General features: G+C 42.5%; 1 long non-coding RNA gene across 1 annotated transcript; it reads left to right on the top strand.

Annotated features, from left to right (window-relative positions):
• The first annotated feature begins 17,931 nt into the window (after window positions 1-17,931).
• Window positions 17,932-22,874, top strand: LOC103879672. Its single transcript, XR_640406.4, has 2 exons — window positions 17,932-18,428; window positions 22,283-22,874. It is a non-coding gene; the product is annotated as an uncharacterized LOC103879672 (long non-coding RNA).
• The last annotated feature ends 317 nt before the right edge of the window (window positions 22,875-23,191 follow it).

Raw genomic sequence — 23,191 nt, 5'->3', positions numbered from 1 at the left:
TGGCCACGGCCAATAGTTCCTAACATCTCCTGGAGACACAGCTCTCCAGTTCAAGAGAGCAGTTATACTGGGTTGGAATCTTAGTCCAATTCTAAATTCTTGGGGAACCCTTTGGTTATATCTCCACAGGACGTTGTTGGCCTTTTAGGCACAGCAAGTCATGCTCTATGGAACTGTCCCATCCCTGGCAGGACATTTCACATAGTGGCCCCTGTCCATTAAATGCCCATAGCATCCCACCTTACTGATTGTGACAACCAGGAAAAAAAAAAAAAACTTCTGTCAAATACCCCATCGTGGGACAGTATCATACTAATGTAAGAACCACTTCATTAGGTATTTCAAACTGCTTGATTTGGTGTCTTATTCGCAATTAATTCTAATATTGGTCATAAGTGGCTAAATCCTGAAAGGAAGTTCCCTCAGAATGCATCTTAGAGGACAAAGAGGTGTATGGAACCCAATGACATTTTAATTTCTTTATGATTCTGAGTCAACAATGTATGTTTCTAAAAAGCAAACTGTGTTTGGGTTTTCTTTTTTTTTAAGTCACATCTTGCTCCTGCTAAATAGCTGATTTATTTTTCTTGCACAATGGCATGATAATGAAATCAAGAATGTGGTAAATGTTTGGGCTTTTCTCATCATATAATGTAATTAGTAGCCAAAAATGGCAAATATTTACTTGTGAGCTGGTATTCTCCTTTGGACTCATACAACCAAACACCAATGCAAGTCAAGTGTCCCTCTTCCTGTATCCCAGGGACAATGGAGGGAGAGGACAATCACAGAGAGAGTTTGTCAACTAAGGCAGCTCTTCCCCCCCCCCCTTCATAGAAATCTAGGTTTGGTCATGGCCAGCTCTGCTGGCCCCTTCTCCCATGATCTGACCTTGAGGTGGGGTCCTCCCTTAGCTTAAGCACCACAGCATGAGCGTGGTTAGACTCAGCACACACAGGCCTAAAGAGAATGAAGATGATGAACACGATGGCTTTAAGGCAGATTTTCAGATTGTTATTATAACCCCAGAAAATGTCACCCAGAGCAATTGTTCTAGTACCCCTTAAGACTTCTGGGATTCCTTGGCTATAGCTTGGAACCTGCACTGGCAAGTGGAGAACCACCATAAAGTTTATGGGCTGAAGAAATGTAAGACTATACATGTGGGACGGGTGTGGTGGCTCACACCTCTAATCCCAGCACTTTGGGAGGCCAAGGCGGGTGGATCACTTGAGCCCCAGAGTTTGAGACCAGCCTGGACCATATGGTGAAACCCCATCTCTACCAGAAATACAAAAATTTGCTGGGCCCGGTGGTGCATGCCTGTAGTCCCAGCTGCTCTGGAGACTGAGACAGGAGAATTGCTTGAACCTGGGAGACGGAGGTTGCAGTGAGCCAAGATCGTGCCACTGCACTCCAACCTGGGCAACAAGAGCAAAACTCCGTTTCAAAAAAAAAAAAAGAAGACTATACATGTGGCTCTAATTTACAACTTGCATGATATTTCTATTAGATAGTTCTGTTATAGTATTTAATCCATTTTTAAAACTAATTATTTTAATCAACAAATGAAACCTGTATAAATATACACATGATATCATGTACAACATGTTTTGAAATATGTCAATTTTGAATGTGATAAACTAATAAATCATCTCTGAAATAATGGTATTAGCAGCAGGGTCATATAGTGGGAAAAGAACTGACTTGGGTAGCAAGAGATGAATTCTAGAATTTTTTACAAAAAGAATCCAGGGCTGGGCGCAGAAGCTCACGCTTGTAATCCTAGCACTTTGGGAGGCTAAGGCAGGCCGATTGCCTGAGCTCAGGAGTTCAAGACCAGCCTGAGCAACATGGTGAAGCCCTGTCTCTACTAAAATACAAAAAATTAACTGGGCATGGTGGTGTGCGCCTGTAGTGCCAGCTACTCAGGAGGCTGAGGTATGAGAATTGCTTGAACCCAGGAGGCAGAGGTTGCAGTGAATCAAGATTGCACCACTGCACTCCAGCCTGAGAAACAGAGCGAGACTCTGTGTCCAAAAAAATGAAATAAAAGAAAATAAAACCCAGGAGCCCATGCTAATATGAATGAATGAATGAATGAATGGGGGCAAAGGGAAAACTTTTCCTTACAGTCGGATTCTAGCAACCTCATGTGCCTCCTGATATCATGCCCTGAGAAGGACACTACACCATGGCTGTACTGTGCTGTGTCTGTGCTAAAGACACAGAACTTGAATTTAACCACAAGAAAACTCCAACAAACCCAAATCTAGGGCTGTTCTTCAAAATGACTGACCAATACTCTTCCAAAGTGTCAAGGTCCTAAAAGACAAAGAAAGACAGAGGAGTTATTCCAGATGAAAGGAAACTGAAGAGACATGACAACTACATCTGTTTGAATCTGAATTGGATCTTGGGCCAGATAAAGGACATTAGTGGGATAATTGACAAAATTTGAATAAGGTCTGTAGATTAGTTAATAGTGTTGTTTTAATGTTAATTTCCTGATATTATAACTGTACTATGGTTATGAAAGAAAGTGTTCTTGCTTTTAGGAAATACACATTAAAGTATTTAAGGATGAGGGAAAGGGAGGGAAATTGAAATTCTAGTTCCAGCATTACTAGCTGGGGCATCTAGGACAAGTGATTTAAACTCTCTGGGCCTCAGTTTTTCATTTGCATTGGCTCAGTGGTCTTCAAAGTGTGGTGCTTCTAAAACAGCATCATCTGGGAAGTTGTTAGAAATGCAAATGCACATGTCCCACCCCAGACCTGAATCAGATACTGGGAATAGAGCCCATGTTTTAACAAGCCCTTCAAAAGATCCTGATGTATGCTCAAGTGTGAGAACCGCTGCCCTAGTTGATTACTAAGGTCCCTTTAGCCTTAATGTTCTGTGGTTCTCATTTGTCTCTCCTGCTGAAGACAACCGATTCCCAAAAAGGACAGCCTTCCCCCAAGTCATTCATCATTTATTTGGTGCTGACAAAGGGCTGGCCAGGAAACCAGGAGTGCTGGGACTTCGGAGGAACAGTTCTCCTGGGCATTCAGACTCAACCTCTGCTTGCAATAGGTACAGATTAAACGTAGAACATTTAATAACCCTACTTAGCTAAGGAAACATTAAAGAAACCGAGTGATGCATAATTAAGTTCCATGCAGTGGCTTATCTGCCTTGGCTTCTCACTAAAATGCTTGAGCCAGTTGCTTCTAGGAGGAATAAGGCTGTGAATCACTCTGGCATGTTTCTATTACTAGCTATAGAAAGGTTTACCTCAGACTTCTCTGCAGGATAAATGTTTCCTGGATTACTCGGGTGGCGAGAGTCTCTCCCAGTACCTTCTAAATCATTCTACAAACTCAGCCAACTCTTGTCTGTTAAGAGTCTAAGCTGTGGCCCAACAGAGTATTAAGCTTGCTTCTGATTGGCTGATTAAAAACAAAAACAAACAAAATCTCTCCCATCTTGGTGACTGGATTGCCACTGTGTCCTGGTTCTTAGAGGTTCCCATCACACCTACTCCCTCATCTTCAACACCACCTGACTCCCAAACCTACTTTTTTAGTCCTGAACATTCCTTAACTTTAATTTCCGATTTTTTTATTTGTACATTTTAATTTCTTAAACAATACACCTATATGATTCAAAACTCGAGAAATGCAAAAGGCTATTTAGTGCAAATCTATATGCACTATGTCCTTCCTTTCCCTGACTGTAACCCCTCCCGCATCATCCTCCAACTTCAATTTCTAATTTTTTTACTATCCTGGAGATCTACTTTTATGTTTGTTTGTTTGTGTACTTATTTATTTATTTATTGAGAGGCAGGGTCACACTCAGTCGCCCAGGCTGGAGTGCAGTGGCGCAGTCATAGCTCGCTGCAGCCTCAAACTCCTAGGCTCAAGAGATCCTCCCACCTCAGCCTCCTGAGAAGCTGGAACTACAGGCACAAGCCACTGTAACCTAGTGATTTTTTTTTTTTTTTTTTATACTTTAAGTTCTAGGGTACATGTGCATAACGTGCAGGTTTGTTACATATGTATAGTTGTGCCATGTTGCTGTGCTGCACCCATCAACTCGTCAGCACCCATCAACTCGTCATTTACATCAGGTATAACTCCCAATGCAATCCCTCCCCCCTCCCCTCTCCCCACTCCCCATGATAGGCCCCGGTGTGTGATGTTCCCCTTCCTGAGTCCAAGTGATCTCATTGTTCAGTTCCCACCTATGAGTGAGAACATGCGGTGTTTGGTTTTCTGTTCTTGTGATAGTTTGCTAAAAATGATGGTTTCCAGCTGCATCCATGTCCCTACAAAGGACACAAACTCATCCTTTTTTATGGCTGCATAATATTCCATGGTGTATATGTGCCACATTTTCTTAATCCAGTCTGTCACTGATGGACATTTGGGTTGATTCCAAGTCTTGCTATTGTGAATAGTACCGCAATAAACATACGTGTGCATGTGTTTTTATAGCAGCATGATTTATAATCCTTTGGGTATATACCCAGTAATGGGATGGCTGGGTCATATGGTACTTCTAGTTCTAGATCCTTGAGGAATCGCCATACTGTTTTCCATAATGGTTGAACTAGTTTACAATCCCACCAACAGCGTAAAAGCATTCCTATTTCTCCACATCCTCTCCAGCACCTGTTGTTTCCTGACTTTTTAATGATCGCCATTCTAACTGGTGTGAGATGGTATCTCATTGTGGTTTTGATTTGCATTTCTCTGATGGCCAGTGATGATGAGCATTTTTTCATGTGTCTGTTGGCTGTATGAATATCTTCTTTTGAGAAATGTCTGTTCATATCCTTTGCCCACTTTTTGATGGGGCTGTTTGTTTTTTTCTTGTAAATTTGTTTGAGTTCTTTGTAGGTTCTGGATATTAGCCCTTTGTCAGATGAGTAGATTGCAAAAATTTTCTCCCATTCTGTAGGTTGCCTGTTCACTCTGATGGTAGTTTCTTTTGCTGTGCAGAAGCTCTTTAGTTTAATTAGATCCCATTTGTCAATTTTGGCTTTTGCTGCCGTTGCTTTTGGTGTTTTAGACATGAAGTTAAGAAAATTTTCATAGAGATGAGGGTCTGGCTATGTTGCCAAGGATGGTCTTGAACTCCTGGCCTTGAGCATTCCTCCCACCTCAGCCTCCTAAAGTGTTGAGATTACAGGCATGAGTCATTGCACCCAGCCAGGATTCCCTCTTAGAACTGATGTCCCTTGAAAGTCACCATGTCCTAGAATGAACCCCATCATCTTCCCTACTACCCTGAACCCACCCTCTTTAAGCCTGTTTGTTTTCACCAGTAAAATGGGCTAATAATAGCACTTTCTTCATAGGGTGTTGTGTATATTCCCCATAGAGCCGAGACTTGTAAGCTTTCACACCGCTGGAAACATAGTAAGCACTCAGTAAAATTCACTATGGATAATACAGTAATGATACCATGAAATTCTCCCCAAATTGAATATCTATGTATGACTTTCCCCTCTACTTCGCCTCCCCACCCACAGTCCCCCAGTCTTCCAAACTGCCAAGCTCTGGGTTTTTTGTTTTTTTTTTTTTCTCTTTCCTTCTCCATTCCAGATGTTTGGCCTCATCTATCTTTATATCGTCCCCTTCTTGATGGGACTTGGATGGGGCAAGAAGAATTAGGAGGAAATTCCCTGGGAAGCTGCCCTTTTCTTGCGAGAGCTCTTGGACTAAGCTGCGGAGGAGACTTCTCAGCTCAAGGGTCACATGCCTTTGCCCCACGCCCCTCCCAGCAAGGACTCTCTCAGTCTCTCTTCTGGGATGTTGCTGGTAATTAGTAGTTCATTCCTGACATTGCTATTTCCCCCTGGGCCAAATGACCAAGATAGATATATTTAAAAATACAAGGTTTCCTGGCTTTCTTTAGTGCATTTAATCTTTCCACCATAGCTTACATTTCCCTCCCTTCCCTTGGACTTCCACGAACAAATGCACGATTAGCATTTTCACAGTAAAATAAATAAATACATACCAGAACAAATCCTTCCGTCTGTCAAGTATTGTAGTCCTGAAATATAAAGGACCGCTATCCTGACATAAGGGAGGAAAGGAGGGACAATGGAATGACTGCCTCACTGACAGCAGTCAGAATTTGAAGGAAAACAAGGGTGCCAATGCTGCCATTTCTGCATTCCAATCTATATTATCTCAACCATCTTCTCTCCCACCCCACCTTTAGCCAATGGGTATTCCACACCAAGGACTGCATTAGACCTAATCATGTGAGCCATTAAAAAGTTTTCAGCCGGGCACGGTGGCTCACACCTGTAATAACAACACTTTGGGAGGTCAAGGCGGGCGGATCATTTGAGATCAGGAGTTTGAGACCAGCCTCGCCAACATGGTGAAATCCTGTCTCTACTAAAAATACAAAAATTAGCCAGGCATGGTGGCAGGCACCTGTAATCCCAGCTATTCGGGAGGCTGAGGCAGGAGAATCACTTGAGCCCGGGAGGTGGAAGTTGCAGTAAGCAAAGATCACACCACTGCACTCCAACCTGGGCAACAGAGCGAGACTCCATCTCAAAAAAAAGTTTTCATAGTGTAGCGCTTGAGTTAAGAATATCTTTCACATCCTGAGCAATCTAGTGAGACCTTGTCTCTACTAAAATAAATAAATATATAAAAGTAGCCAGGCGTGGTGGTGCAGACTAGGGAGGCTGAGGTGGGAGGATTGCTTGAGCCCAGGAATTGGAGACCAGCCTGTGCAACATAGGGAGACTCCATCTCTACAAAAAATTTAAAAATTACCTGGGCATGGTGACACTCACCTGTAGTCCCAGCTACTCGGGAGGCTGAGGTGGGAGGCTCACTTGACCCCAGGAGATGGAAGCTGAAGTGAGCCGTGATCGTGCCTCTGCACTCTGGCCTGCGTGACAGAGTGAGACCTTGTCTCAAAAAAAAAAAAAAAACACAATTTTTTTTCTTATCCTCCTGATAACTTAGAAATGAGTACATGGACCTCTAACTGCTCTCTACCAAGCCATATTTGAGCCTGGTAGAGCGACATCTCAACAGAAACCGCAGTCTATCAGAACATGGTAATCTTGCCAAACGAAGTGGTTAAAAGAGAAATACCTTCTTAACCAAAGCTAAAACAGCTGCTACCTGGTTGTAATATTTCATATTTGATTTCGAGGAACATTAGATTTATTATGTCATGTACTTCAGTTTTGCAACAGATGCTTCCTCTGCAGGAATATATTGGGTTCAAACATTTCTACCTCCAGGAATCCTTTCTTCGCCCTGCCTTCCCTTCACTGGCCTCGATTATTTTCCCTGGGTTCCCATAACCAATAAACAGTATTGTTCTGCTTTGGGTCCTGTGATTTTAGGGGGCCTCCCTCTGACCCTCTTTTTGACTGACCCCTCCTTACAGGACAAACAGTGCCCGCCCAGAGGCCTTCTCTTTCGGACGATATTCTAGGTACCCAACATCCCAGAATACCCTCCTTAAAAAGCCCAGAGCCCTCTTCTGTAGGTCCATCCTGAAAGTGGACCACGCTGCTGGTGAACACGCTCTGGGGGGAATGAAGAGGGACCAGGCAAAAACCATTTGCTGCCAGAGAGCTTGGATCTGCGGTCCCAGGAGTCCACATGCACTTGACTCTGTGGAACAGGATGGAGCTAGAGGTGGGAAAGCCCCAAGGGGCTGAGCTAGGGATATATCTGATTATCTGACAAGGTGGGAGGAGAGGACATAGTTCATTGATAGTTCATTAGCTTGGCTTATAACTTTTAAATACTTAGACATATAGTCCATGGGCCTCTCTTTATACTCTTGCCCTGGGCCCTGCAGATGTTAAATGTGGGCCTGCTCATAATGCCCCGGGAATAGCTCTAGATTTGCAGTGCTAGCATTGTATTTAATATAATCATCTGTTTTCATGACTGGCAGTTGCCACATACTACCCCAACCGCAGGGCCTTTGCTTACACTTTTCCCTTACCTAGAATGCTCTTCCCCACTGATCCCTTTAGCCTAGGAAACTTTTTTTTTTTTTGAGATGGAGTCTTGCTCTGTCACCCAGGCTGCAGTGCAGTGGCACAATCTCGGCTCACTGCAAGCTCCGCCTCATGGGTTCATGCCATTCTCCTGCCTCAGTCTCCCAAGTAGGTGGGACCGCAGGCGCCCGCCACCATGCCTGGTTAATTTTCTTGTATTTTTACTAGAGATGAGGTTTCACCATGTTAGCCAGGATGGTCTCGTTCTCCTGACCTCGCGATCTGCCCGCCTCTGCCTCCCAAACTGCTGAAACTTTTAATGTATCTATCAGATCTCAGTTCAAATACCATTTTCTCGAAAAGTTTTTCCAGACTTCCTAGATTAGATCAGGCCCTCCAGTTTTCACTCTCACATCTGCCTCTGATAAACACTGAGGAGAAAATATAGTAGTCACATAATACCAATGTTAATGATAATGAAAAGGCAGTCATCAATACTAAAGGCCAGACATTGTGATAGATGCTTTACTTACATTACCTCATTTATTCTCCATAAGAAGCCTAATAAACTAGTATTATATCCCCATTTTACAGATGAAGAAGCTGAGGCTTGGGAAGTGTGATGGACTATTATGCTGATAGTCCCCAAATGAATCAGGCCTCCTAGAATTCACATCCTCATGCAGCCCCCTCCTACATTGATTCCTGGGTTACCCAGGTGATTTGCTTTGGCCAATGGCACATCAGCAAACATGACTTAAGCGGTGGTTTGATCAATTCTTCCTTTTGGAAGCTAGACACCATTTAAGAATCCTGGACCAGGGCCAGGCATGGTGGCTCACGCCTGTAATCCCAGCACTTTGGGAGGCTGAGGTGGGCAGATCACTTGAGGACAGGAATTCAAGACCAGCCTGGCCAACATGGTGAAACCCCATCTCTACTAAAATTACAAAAAATTAGCCAGGCCTGGTGGTGGGTGCCTATAATCCCAGCTACTCAGGAGGCTGAGGCAGGGGAATCGCTTGAACCCAGGAGGTGGAGGTTGCAGTGAGCCGAGATCTCACTACTGCACTCCCACCTGGGCAAAAGAGCGAGACTCTGTTGCAGAAAACAAAAAAAGAAAAGAAAAGAAAAGAACCCCAGATCAAACTGGTGACTAAAAAGAAGCACATGGTGACAGAAGCCCAGCTGGCTCAACATCTCAGCTCCTCCCCTTTTCCTGAGTGTGCAGCCACTTAGAAAAGGACAGTGGAAGAACCATAGTCAGCAACTACAGAACTATTGTTATAAGTCACTAAGTTTTAGGATACTAATAATGTAACCTATGTATACTTTGAAATAGACATAGTCATAGATAACTGATACAGAGAAGGTAAGTAATTTGCTCAAGAACACAGAGCTTAAAAGTGATATATATGAATATATAAACAGTCCCATGTGCGCACAGTATACATTCCTAGTCCAGTTATCCTCTTCTGGACACTGCTGGGCATTGTGACTGGATCTCTGCTTTCTGGGCTCCTCTCCTGGTCTACACTGCTACGCTTGTCCCCTGCTCATCAACCTCGCTTCCTCTGGCCTTGTTGTCTTAAGCATGTCCTGGATGAGACAGGACCATTGACAGTAACAAAAGTCCCTGGGTAAGATGGGCAGATTCTCATCACAGTGTGAGATTTCTCCCTAGGTCTGGGTGCCCACCGCACCCCCTGGGCTCCTCCCAAAGGGAAACTTGTAGGCCCCAAACCAGCCCCTTCCTTCCCTTAGGTCTCCAGAGCACTCACTCCTCAGGCCTCCACTCAGCGCTTTCCCATTCCTCAGGCTGGGTTTACCCCACAACGGACTTAAAAATAAGCTTGTCTTGCTACCAGGAAGATTTTCCATCAGGAGCCTGCAGAATTGGCCCTTCCCATTCCAAGACGCAGAAGGTGGAATAGGAAACAAAAGTGCTGGTCCTTTCTCTCAAGTACTAGCCAGAACTATAAACCTTTTCCAGCCCCAAGCCAGAAACTAGAAGGGAAGAACACCTTCTAAAGAGAGAAAGACTGTGAAGATAGCTGACACCCAGAGAGTGATTTGTTGAGATCTGAAAAATCCCTTATCATGTGCAGGGTTTCTAAGGGCCCTTAGAGAGCTTGCTGATTCCAGAAAGATATGCATCACTTTCTTTTTAAAAACAGCATTATCAAAGTATATTTTCCATTTCGATTGTACAATTCACTTATTTTTACTTTACCAAATGGCACAGCCATCTCTTTAAACCAGTCTTAGAACATTTTCATCTTCCCTGTAAGATCCCATATGCCCTCATCCCTATTCCCATCCCTAGCCCCAGGCAATCACTATCACTGTCTGTCTTATAAATGTGCCTTTTCCAGATATTTCATGCAAATGGAATCATACAATATGTGGTCTCTTGTGTCTAACTTATTTTACTGAGTGTAATGTTTTTGAGGTTCATCCATAACATAGCGTGTGCCAGTAGTTTATTCCTTTTCCATTTCTGAGTAGCATTCCATCATGTGAGTATAGCACATTTTATGTACGATTTACCAGCTGATGGACATTTAGGCTTTTGGTGATTATTAATAACACTGCTACGAACATTCTCATGTTAGTCTTTTTGTGGTCATATGTTTTCATTTCTCTTACAAAATTTGGGAGTGGAATTGCCAGGCCATTTCATATTTAACTTTCAACTGTAAACTGCCAAACTGCTTTCCAAAGTGGCTTTATCATTTTACATTCCCACCAGCAATTGGGTTACTTCTCCTCCCTAAGACATAAGACAAGTATCCTCTAATCTTTGATCCACTTCCAGTTTTTTTACTCTAAGATTCAATGAGGTCACTGAGAATGTTTCAGCTATGTTTTCCTGGGTTGAATGTCACTTTTGTTCTCTACAGTTACCTTCAGTAGTCATTTATGATGTGTACACTCAATATACACATGTGTCATTATCTATTTATTTAAAATACTTAGCTCATCAGTATGATTTTTAACTATCTCAGGGAATAGTCATGCAAAGGTATTTATGTAAACTCTGAGGCAAACAACAGTATACAGCTCAGAAGATTTGCCAGGAAACTGAACTCCTCAAAAATAGATTTCGCAAAAGTGCAACCTCAGGTGGTATTTTCCATAAGAGTACATTGGTCCCAAATGTGTCCACATGAAACTCATTAAGGTAAAAGTTAGCACAAAGGACATGTATATAGAAAACCTTGGAGGCCAGAGGAAACAAGTTTAGGGAAAAAGCCAAACAAGTGTAAGGTTAAAGAAGATATACACCAACACGTCACACAAAATTTACCTTAGAATTTTTTTTTTATTATGCCACTATAGTTAAAGAAACTGTGGTCAGAAATCCTAACCTTTTCAAAAATCTTTTCGAAAGAAATCCTAACCTTTTCTAGACTGTTTTTACAGAATAGCAAGAATATACATTTAAAATTTTTTGCCAAGTGACAAAAAATATTGCGATTCAGAAATAAAGCCCAAGATAATTAGAGTCTAAAAATTGCTATTGAGGCCTTGGTCATATTAAATATGTTTACCAGAGAAGGAGGTTGATGACGTCACAACTATTGTCCGTGAGTTTATTTGTATAAGTTGGCTGAACTAAGATTTCTATTATAACACTGAGAATAGAGTATATAAAGAAAATCACTGGTTATTCAGGAATAACATGAGGAAGTTTCATGTCTTGATTGTGGAGTTGGTTTCTCATTCTACACATGTGCTAAAATATCGTAGAATGCCCCCTCCAACACACACACACGGTGAATGTGAAAACTAGTAAAATCTGTATCATCTGTACCTGAGTGAATATCATACCATTGTAATGTGGTTTTGAACCTGTACTATGTTATGTGAATTATTTTCACTGGGGGAAGCTGGGTGAAGTATACATGAGAACCTTCTATACTATTTTTAAGACTTCTTGTAAATCTTGAACTTCTTTAAAATAAAAGTCATTTGAAAGAGAGAAAGGAAGAAAACTACTACGTTTAAAATTTATGTCCTTTTTTTTTCTTTTTTTTGAGACGGAATCTCGCTCAGTCTCCCAGGCTGGAGTGCAGTGGTGCAATCTCAGTTCACTGCAAGCTCCACCTCCCGGGTTCACGCCATTCTCCTGCCTCAGCCTCCCGAGTAGCTGGTACTACAGGTGCTCGCCACCATGCCCAGCTAATTTTTTGTATTTTTAGTAGAGACAGGGTTTCACTGTGTTAGCCAGGATGGTCTCTATCTCCTGACCTCGTGATTCACCCATCTCGGCCTCCCAAAGTGCTGGGATTACAGGCGTGAGCCACTGCATCTGGCTAAAATTTATGTCTTGGTTGGGGGCTGTGGCTCATGCCTGTAATCCCAGTACTTTGGGAGGCCAAGGAGGGTGGATCACCTGAGATCAGGAATTTGAGACCAGCCTGGCCAAAATGGTGAAACCCTGTCTCTACTAAAAATACAAAAATTAGCCAGGCATGGAGGCAGGCACCTGTAATCCCAGCTACACGGGAGGCTGAGGCAGGAGAATCGCTTGAACCCCAGGAGGCAGAGGTTGCAGTGAGCCAAGATTGCGCCACTGCATTCCAGCCTGGGCGACAAGAGCGAAACTCCATCTCAAAAAAACAAACAAAAAACAAAACAAAACAAAACAAAAACTTATGTCTTATACTATTGCAAAATAAAAGGTTTTTTAAATACCTCAAGGATAGAAAGAAGGGGAGAAGGAAGGAAACACTAGGGATTCTTTTCTTTTCTTCCTTGTTGGTCCATGTAGGGTAAAGACACCTGACAGCAATAACTTAAGCACACCCTTAGAATGACCCTGTATGGCGGATGCATCGAATTTGTGTTCTGAGCTAGAGAATCCAGGTGTGGCCAACTCGAGGATTCATTTGTTGTCTATGAGGAGCATCTGAGCCCTGCCTGCCCTTGTCCCAACCATCGTTCCGTCCCATGAAACAGGCTGTACAGGAGATGGAGGCCCCAAGTTTGGGTTGATGAAGGTTGCCAGGTGGAGGTTGTTAGGGAAAGGGTGTGCCAGGTGCAGGTTGTTAGGGAAAGGGTGCTGAGTGAAAACACTACCCAAATTGCATGCCTTTTGCAAGCGGTTTTGGTTCTTCTGCCTAGTCTGCCCCCACTGGGCCCTGAGGTTATCTTGTCCACCACTGGACTCTCTCCCTTGTATGTCACCCCCTAGTAAAACCTCCACATATCTCATTTCAGGCTCTGTGTCTCTTCTTTGGCCTCTTCAACCTGATGCCTTTTCTGTTGAGGTTAATAGGGCATAGGCACGGCAGTCAGGATGGACTAGAGAAAGTGAAGAGGTGGGGGACACTAAGGTGCCTCCTAAAGTTGAAGATAAAGATCCCTTCTGAGAAGGAAATTATGAAAGATCAACACAACTAACCCGCCTTAAACTGGAATGTGTATGTGGCTGACATTTCCTAATGGAAGAGCCTAGGTATAGCATGAGGAAATTAGCATGTCTAAACCCGGGGTTCTACTCTTTCCATTGTAACTTTCTTTGGCAAGAGTGATAACAGAAGGAGTTAGCCTTCACTGCATCTGCAAGCACAGAGTACAAACATCAAGGATTGTTCACAGGAAAGAGCCTGGACTGGCTGTTCCAGCATCCTTGGCAAGAGTTACCTCGACAGCGGAGACAGATGCATCGGACTATCATAGCTTGGCGACAAGAGCCATTAAGACCATTCTTGAATTCCCTTCTCTGTGATTCCATCCTTACTTTTAATTGTGCTTTGGCGATCTGTGTAGCTTTTGCATAGCAAGATAATGAGCTGATCGGCCAATGCCAGGATTTTAGTCCATTTGACATTATTTCTTCTTCATAAATTAGTAATTTGGCATTCTGGTTCGTATATCAATATCGTGTGGGTTTTGTAAGAATGAGCAACTGGAGGAGGAGTTCTTAACCTGTAAACCAAGGGCAGGCTTCAAGGGATCCATTAAGCCCTAAGATTACGTGCAAAAGTGTGAGTGTGCCCTTGCAATGTGCATTTATCAAGGAGAGGGGGCAATAGCTTTCACCAGATTCTCATAGAGGGTTTCAAATCTGGATACACTGGCAAGATAGTATTTCTGGGCTTATAAAACTGAAGTGACCACAAGAAGACAGTGTGCTTTAGTGTGCTGTAAAACAATGCCTATCAGGAAGGGGGTATGCTTTTGTTGTTGTTGTTCTCACTCTAACTATAATATCTTAAATTGAGGGGATTATTCATAACATGGTTTTGTTTTTCTTTTCACAGAATACCCTGGGAATATTTTCCTGTGCTATTCTTCTTTTATGACACCATTTTAAATAACTTCATAAAATTCAATGGCTCAAATTCATCTTATGAGAAATATTTTAAAAGTTTATTCACTAATAACCCCTAAGAGGCTTACTGTTTATGTGAAATGTAGACTTGTTTTTATTAATAGATACTAAGTGTGAGAATGAATTGCAGTCACTATTATTGACAGCTAATATTTATGACACACTAGCTCCATACCAGGCAATGTGCTAACTGCTTTGCATATGAAATCTGGCTGTGAGTTTTACAACAGCCCTGGGAGGTAGATATTATTATTTTCACTCAACAGCTGAGGAAGCTGAGATATAGAAAAGTCAAAGAACTTTCTGAGGTCACATTGCACTCAGCAGTGGAGTCAAGCTGCCAGGCCACATCTGGCTGCCCTTCCCTCCTCACCATGATACTCAATGTCTTTATCCTTTAAGCTCCAAGGTACTTCAACCTTGAAGTTTTATTCTCACTCAAAGTCATTTCTTCCTTTGTGGAAGTTCTCTGGTTCTTCAGCTGGCTCCAAATCACCCCCCTTAGCACCATTAGAGTATTACCTAACTCAAGGGTCAGCAAACTTTTGCTGTCAAGGACTAGGTTGTAAATATTTTAGATTTTGTGGCCCATATGGTCTCTGTCACAGTTACTCCACTCTTGTGCCCACTGTAGCATGAAAGCAGCCATAGACAACCACTAAACCAGTGAATGTGGCTATGTGCCAATAAAATCTTATTTGTGGACATTGAAATTTGAATTTCATGTAATTTTCATGTCATAAAATGTGTTCTTCTTTTGATCTTTTCCAATCATTTAAAAATAAACTATTCTTAGCCCATGATCTGCAACAAAAACAGGTGGCCAGCTGGATTTGACCCATAGACCACAGTTTGCCAGCTGTTCAGACTGCATCTTCTGTGTTCATATTCTCCACAACTACGTAGAACATCTTTGAGCTTAAAAACTATATCTTAACCCTTTCTGACTCTCCACAGAATCTATATACAGGGATAGACTCATAATTAAGTACTCAACAAATACTATTAATCAACATTAATAGTATTGATGCTTTTCACCCTCAGAGCCATATCTAAGAAGAAATAAGTCCATTTCAAAATGTTTTCTTCACCCTTTTCCCTCTCTAATGAAATTCTGTATCTCTAAAGTACCACAGCAGTTTTTTGGTTCTGAGTGCTGATAAGCAATACCCACGTGCTTGGTTAGCTTAAAGGTCAGATGCTATCCTGGCCAGAGGCCAAGGAATACAGCTGGTGAAAATTCAAGCTGTCACACACTTGTTGCTAGCCTGAATTTCTAGTTCCTTCATCATGAATTATTAGATTGTTTATCATAACGATTTGCTGCATGAAGAATCATTTTTAAAGCCATAATCCCCCACCGGGAGAGATGTCATGACTCAATGGGCTAAATTTAGGACCATGAGAATCCTGCTGCAGGACTGGCTGCCATGCATCTTCTGTGGGCCTTCATCTGTTGATGGAGGGTAAGAAGCACTACCCTCTTCTTATGGGCTTCATGAGGCTGGGCTGATGGTGAATGACTCTGCACATTGTAGCAGTGGGAGTTGTAAGCATCTTCATTTACTTTTACTCAATCGTATGATGCAGTGCCAGTGAATGGTAGTATAAGACAGAGAAATATGCTGTACTCTATTATGTGTAGAAATGAAAACTGTTTTGTTTTTAAATTTGCCTTAAGGCCATGTCAACAAGATATGGAATCAAGCTGGTATTTACCACTAGTACACACTTAGAAATTATGCAACGTATGCCAATGAGCTTTTTTTGTTTTATCATCTCAGAGTGAAGCTGCTGAAACCAGGAACTGTAATTACAGTAGTCTTTTTGCCGTCCTGCTATTGGTCAGATGTCACTCTGCTGAAGAGCATATGAAAATGATTGGTATTATACTTTTTTAAGAATGGCCCATAACATGGTTTTCAAGATGGAATTTTGCAAATGCTTCTGCGTAACAAGTAAAATTCTAGGTTTTGGAGGAGCCAGCTGTGCTGCAGGGCTTGAATGTTATTCTGATTTATTTCTAAAAGTTTATTTTAAGGGCTTTTCTTTTTTCACTAGAGTTAGTTTTCACCCACTTTACAAATGCCTTAAAATAATCTGGTGTTGAAAACTCTTCCAACAGCTGCCACCTTGCCTATGGGGTGAGGAGGCTGCTCTCTCAAGGGTGAAGCAACACTCGGCAGGAACAAATGTTTAAAATTTGTTGAAGACAGAAGACAAAGGAAAGCTTTATCACTTACTTGTTAACTACAGCAAGGAGAAACTTTTCCACTTAGAAATCCCTCAACATTCTTCAGCAGATTGATGGCTTACAGCTCCTAAGCAGACAGCAATCTCATACATGGTGTATAGTAAGAGGTGGAAAATAAATTGACTCACAAAAGATGTTCTTTCAAACCTCAAACTGCAATTACCATGGAGAGGGAAGAAGAGGAGGCATTTGGCTTTGTAACTAGAGCCTCAGTAATAAGCCAGGGCTCAGGGGTAGCAGCTGTTTCTGCCTCCACATGCTGCCTCATTCCACAGACAGGTCAGGTGGCATCTATGCACACAGAGTTTGTGACATTTGTTGGGTGCTTAGGGTGCCTGGATGAAGGGTGCTTGTAGGAATGTTGGCAATTGCTAATTATTACTGTAATAATATTATTGTGGATAGGAGGTCTGTTGGCCTTATATAAATATCCTACTTTGATGTAAGAAGCTCCTGAGCACCAGTGGTTAACATAGTTTTGTTTGGGAAATCTTACGCTCAGCTGTGGTCATTATGGTGTCTTCCCTACTGTAACCCCAAAGAGTAGCTAGCATATTTCTATGTGGGTTAGTCACTGGATCATTAATAAACCAAGAATGTAAGACACTGCTATGGCAGATCTTGTTGGTATTACTAACATGCTGGACATGCTAGTCCATCTTTCCCTCTACCTTCACTGATGGTCTCAGGGTAGAGAAGAAAATATTCTTCCCTAAATTTAGATTCACACTATTTGAAATTTAAAAGCCCATGTACTTTATTCAATTTTATTTAGTAAAGAAAACCTTTAGAGGCCGGGCGCCATGACTTATGCCTGTAATCCCAGCACTTTGGGAGGCCGAGGCTGGCAGATCACCTGGGGCCAGGAGTTTGAGACCAGACTGGCCAACATGGCAAAAACCGATCTCGACTAAAAATACAAAAAATTAGCCAGGCATGGTGGTGGGCGCCTGTAGTTGCAGCTACTTGGGAGGCTGAGGCAGGAGAATTGCTTGAACCTGGGAGGCGGAGTTTGCAGTGAGCCGAAATCATGCCACTATACTCCAGTCCGGGCAACAGAGCAAGACTCCATCTCAAAAAAAAGAAAGAAAGAAAGAAAAGAAAAAAAGAGAGAAACAGAGAAAGAAAGAGGGAGGGAGGGAGAGAGGGAGAGAAGGAAGGAAGGAAGGAAGGAAGGAAGGAAGGAAGGAAGGAAGGAAAGAAGGAAGGAAGGAAGGGGGAAGGAGGAAGGAAGGAGGGAGGGAGGGAGGGAGGGAAAGAGGAAGGAGGGAAAGAGGGAAGGAAGGAAGCCTTTGGTTAGCCTAGGAGTAAAAATGGAAAGAAAGGAAAGAAATATGGTTTGGGGAAGTCTTAGGTTAATTTGATTATTTTTAACAATTTTTGAGCCTCCACTATGGCCAGACACTGGAGATAGAAACATACAAAGCTGACAAGGAGACTGCAGGCTGGGAGGGATGCACGGATGAACTGACCAGTGCCATAAAGAGCCACGTGTGGAGCGATACATGCACTAAAAACAGTAGAGGTACAAGGGAGAAAAGGACTTTTGTTTCTGGAGGGGAGTGAGCTTATCAGAAAATCCAGAGCAAAAGGCATGAGCTAAGTCTTGAAAAACGGATGCAATGGATCCTACAATCTCACTAACTGCCCACATTCCAGGCAGAAGCAGCAGTAGGAGCAAGAGTGTGGAGGTGAGAAACAGACCAGCCTGCATGCTGATGGAGAAGAAAAGAGAGACAGAAGTCTCAGAAATGCCTAAATCCTGTGATTCTCTGCTGAAAAGAACCACCAATCTTGCCCAAATCCCATCCAGGACCTCTGCAAGCACCACCTCCTCTAGGAAGGTTTCTGGCTCCTTTGAATGTCTGTAGCAGTTTTACTATTGGTGTTATTTCTCTAGCACTCCCATCCCGTTTCCCACCCTGCACTGTTTCACTGTGCTCTCGTTACCCTCTGTGAGTAACCTGAGGGCAGGGATTGAGTCTTGTAAAGCAGCATAGTACCTTAAACTTAACTGTTACTTCGTAATCACTGGGCTTGATTTGAATTGAACTGCTCAGTTTGATTCACCGTGGTCCGTGTACATAGAGATTCATAGTAGATAGTTTTTTCTGTTTTTACTTATTTTTTATTTATGTATTTATTTATTTATTGAGACGGAGTTTCACTCTTGTCACCCAGGCTGGAGTTGTAATGGCACTGTCTCAGCTTACTGCAAACTCCACCTCCCAGATTCTAGCAATTCTCCTGCCTCATCCTCCTGAGTAGCTGGGGTTACAGGTGCCCACCACCAAGCCTAGCTAATTTTGGTATTTTTAGTAGAGACGGGGTTTCACTAACCAGCCTGTTGGCCGGGGTGGTCTCGAACTCCTGACCTCAGGTGATTCACCCGCCCTGGCCTCCCAAAGTGCTGGGATTACAGGCGTGAGCTACCACACCCGGCCTAGTTTTTTTTTTCAAAATTTAAAAGTCATAGAAAAATTGTAAAAATAGTACTTGGAGCTCCAAGTACTCCAAACACTAGTGCTCACCCAGATTACCAATTGTGACCATTTAATCACATCTGCCTTATTCTTTCTAATAAACACACACAAGCATTAAAGTTGTTTTTGTTTTTTCCTGGACCACTTGACAGAAAAAGTCACAGACATGATGCCCCCTTACTTACCCTTTAATCCTTCAGTGTGTATTTCCTGTAAACAAGGACATTTTCTTACACATTCAGACCATCAATTAACATTGACAATGAACAAACCAGAACATTAACATTGATCCAACTTTACCACATAATTCACAGACCCCATTCAAATTTCCCCTGTTGTTGCAATAATATCTTGTACAGGTACAGGCTTTTTATAGTTATAATTTCTCTTTAATCTCCTTCACTTTGGAACAATTGCTCAGTTTTTCTTTATCTTTCACAACCTTGACATTTTTTTGAAGTACGTACTTTGTAGAATGCCCCGCAAGGTGGGTGTGTCTGACGTTTCCTCGTGATTTATGCGTTTGTAGCAAGAGCACCTCAGAAGCAATGCCTTGCTCTTCTCAGTGCATCTATCAGGAGGCATATTATGCCAAATTTTCCTATCACTGGTTTTGGTAAAGATAGTGTCTCATGGGTATCTCCACTGAGTCATCCCTAAGTATTTCATGAGGAGACACCTTAATGCTTCTATTATCAGATAGAGCTTTCCTTTCTTCTCCATTTATGCATTTTTTTTTTTTTATCAATGTAGATTCACAGATTCCTATTTTATTCAAAGAGTTAAAAATAGGTAACTATCATTTGTTCAGATACTCAAATTGCCCAGACTTGACCATCGGGAGCTCCTTTTTTTTTTTTTTTTTTTTGAGACAGAGTCTCACTCTGTCACCCAGGCTGGAGTGCAGTGGCGCGATCTCAGCTCACTGCAACCTCCGCCTCCCAGGTTCAAGCGATTCTCCTGCCTCAGCCTCCCAAGAAGCTGGGACTACAGGTGTGCACCACCACGCCCAGTTAATTTTTGTATTTTTTAGTAGAGATGGGGTTTCACCATATTGGCCAGATTGTTCTCAAACTCCTGACCTCGTGATCCACCTACCTCGGCCTCCCAAAGTGCTGGGATTACAGGCGTGAGGCACCGAGCCCGGCCCACTGGGAACTCTTTTAAGGCAGATCTTGTGACCTTTTGATATGTCCCTACCATGCTTTGGACATTTCCTTACTTTATAGTACAAGATGTCCCTGTCTCATCTTTCATTTTATGTACGTCAGCCCTAGAGTCAACCATTTCTCTAAGGAACCCTGGTTCCTTTAAATGGAGAATAATATTTAGAAGCCAAGCCCTGCAAGCTAGGGGTGCTCATCGCTACCAGGTGTTTTTCCCTCCAGCCCTCACAGCACACAGAACTAGGAAATATATATGTATATATCTATTTACATATTTTATAAGTATATACATATATGTGTATATGTATCTCTGTGTGTATACAGTAGTCCCTCCTTATCTGTGGGAAATGGGTTCCAAACCCCCAGTAGTTGCCTGAAACCGTGAATAGTACCCAACCCGATTGCTGTTAGAACGCACTTCTGCCCGTGTCCTCCATCCACAAATGTAATGCCTTCTCCATCATAACTAAACAACGTGGCTGTAACTTTTGCAGTTTGAGGTGTGATAGCAAAACTAGCAGTTTCTTTTTCCTTTTTCACAGTTTCACAGATGGAAGATTCGTTCTTACTGTGGATCTCAGCAATCTCAGCATACAATTTTCTCTTTCCTTATTAAGGAGAACTTTCACCTTTTCACTTAAAAGCACTTTATAGCTTCTCTTTGGCATATCCGAACTGCCAGCATTGCTACTCTTGTGCTTTGGGGTTATTATTAAGTAAAATGAGGGTTACTTCAACACAAGCACTGTGAGACCCGACAGTTGATCTGAAAACCAACACAGCTACTAAGTGAATAACGGCAAGAGCGTAGACAGCGTGGGTATGTTGAACAAAGGGAGGATTCAAATCCTAGGCAGGACAGAGCAGGATGGCACACAATTTAAAACTCATGAATTGTTTATTTCCAGAATTGTCCCTGTAATGTTTTTGGACCAAGGCTGACCTCAGGTAACTGAAATTGAGGAAAGCAAAATCACAGATCAGGGAATATGCACACACACATAAACATCTGCACACATTGGTGCCTACGTCAACATCTACGTCAATGTCTACATAAAGCTATGAGTTCACATTGGTTCCTCTTCCTCCAATCTAATAGCACAGGGCTTGTTCAAGCCATTCCCCTTTCAGTATTTATAATTCCCTTCTGACAGCAAGAAATGTGACTCTCATTATGCTCAATGTATTCACCTCTTTGCTTAATCATCCCTATATGTCATCAGTCCCAGCTGCAATGGCAAAAGCTTGTCCCGTTACCATGGGTTCCCCCAAACAGGCAAGTACCTTTCCCCAACCATGGTGGGGACTGAATGAACAGTTACCTGCAGTGATCAGAGTGCACACTCTGAGGGAATTCTGCCCGCTTCTGCCACTGCCTGGACTCTGAGAATCGGTGGGCAAGGATCACAAGGTTGACTTTTCCTGTTGTTGCTTAGCAGAGTGAATGTTATTTTCTGCTTTGCCATGGCAGTGACCCCTTTAAATGTGGAATTTTTTTTTCTGTTTGCTTCTCTCTACTTCTCTGATTACTCATAGGACAGTAAAAGGATTAACCGAATCCATTCAAAATGTGTCCCGCTCTAAGCTTCTCCCAGGAAGAGTGCATGATAAATATTATATAGCTTGAGGCCAAAGGTCAGCTAATCCCTCCTCACAGCTGCTAGTACATTCTCAGGGCCACCAGCTCACTTCCTAGACACACATCTCTAAGTCATCTTGCACTCCTCCTGCCTCCACCCCACCGCGTACCCCGCCCCATGTCAAATTGCAACCTTGGAGGCAGCAAGTTCCTTCGCACTGCAGCAGCTGCGTCAGTTTCTCCTTGACCGATTTACTGTGGCCCTTGAGACTGCCCCCTTCACAATGTCCTTACCGTTCTTGAGGGCCAGGGAAATCCTTTTCTACAACTTAAATCCTCCCAACTCATTTAGATGTTTCCTTACAGAATTTTCAAAACCAGACAGTGTGTGTCATACCATGTTCCCCAAATGAAGTTGAAAATCCAATTTATAAGACCAATTTCTATTCTCTCACAATTTATATTATTAGAGAAAATGGATAATGATGAAGCCCACAGATTTCACTCCAGAACTGACTTTGCTGCAGAGGAGCGAGGAGAGCTGCCTGGCAACACAACGCATCGCTGTGCATAAACTTTGTTTACAGCCAAGGCTGGAGTAAAGGAACAGATGGCAAGAAAATCGGATTTAAAGAAAGGAAGGATGTGCCTGCATCTGGGAGCTCGGTAAATCTCTTGGCTTCTTGCATACAAGGGTGACGTCTAGCTACCCCAGCAGTCGCGTCCCAGTTTGCTGTTGATTTTTGCCTGTTTGGATCTGTCTCTGAGGATGGTTAATACATCTTATTACAAGCATTTATCTCATCCCTCCCACAGGAAATGTGTTTTCCCAGGGATTTGTATGATCCCTAACCTTTTATGGAGAGCAGTTTCTTGATCATCCATGTGATTGTGTATCTAAAATTTCAAGAATATTTAAGCTGTTAATCCTGCTTGTCTGTAGAAGATGGGTTTATATTTCTATGATCTTGGAAATATTTACAATGAGTGTGTATAACAAGGAGAAATAAGCATAAACATTTATGCGTGCCACATTCGTAAGCGTGCTTGCACACACACCCACTTCATGCTTTATTGTCTCTCTCCGGTGCTTTTCTCTGAAGGCAAAACCATTTGAAGCAGCTGCCCCTCACAATATATGAAATAGCTATTACCAAGGCTCACAGTAAAGCTGCCCAAGGCTTGCTTACCCCGCCCTCCAGAAGGAAAGTGCAAGTTACTCTTCAGGTAAGATTTACATCTGCTCCCTTGGGAGGGTAAAGGGAGAGAACATATACATTTTATCCCAATGATGTAAACTTGCACTTAACAGCCCCAATTGTTCAATGCTGACAACAAGTTATAAGCATTTTTATTTCAAAATAACCCCATATACATTT

This window comes from Papio anubis, chromosome 1 (assembly GCF_008728515.1).
Source record: "Papio anubis isolate 15944 chromosome 1, Panubis1.0, whole genome shotgun sequence".
NCBI classification, from domain to species: Eukaryota; Metazoa; Chordata; class Mammalia; order Primates; family Cercopithecidae; genus Papio; species Papio anubis.
This window is presented reverse-complemented; position numbering and strand designations above follow the sequence as displayed.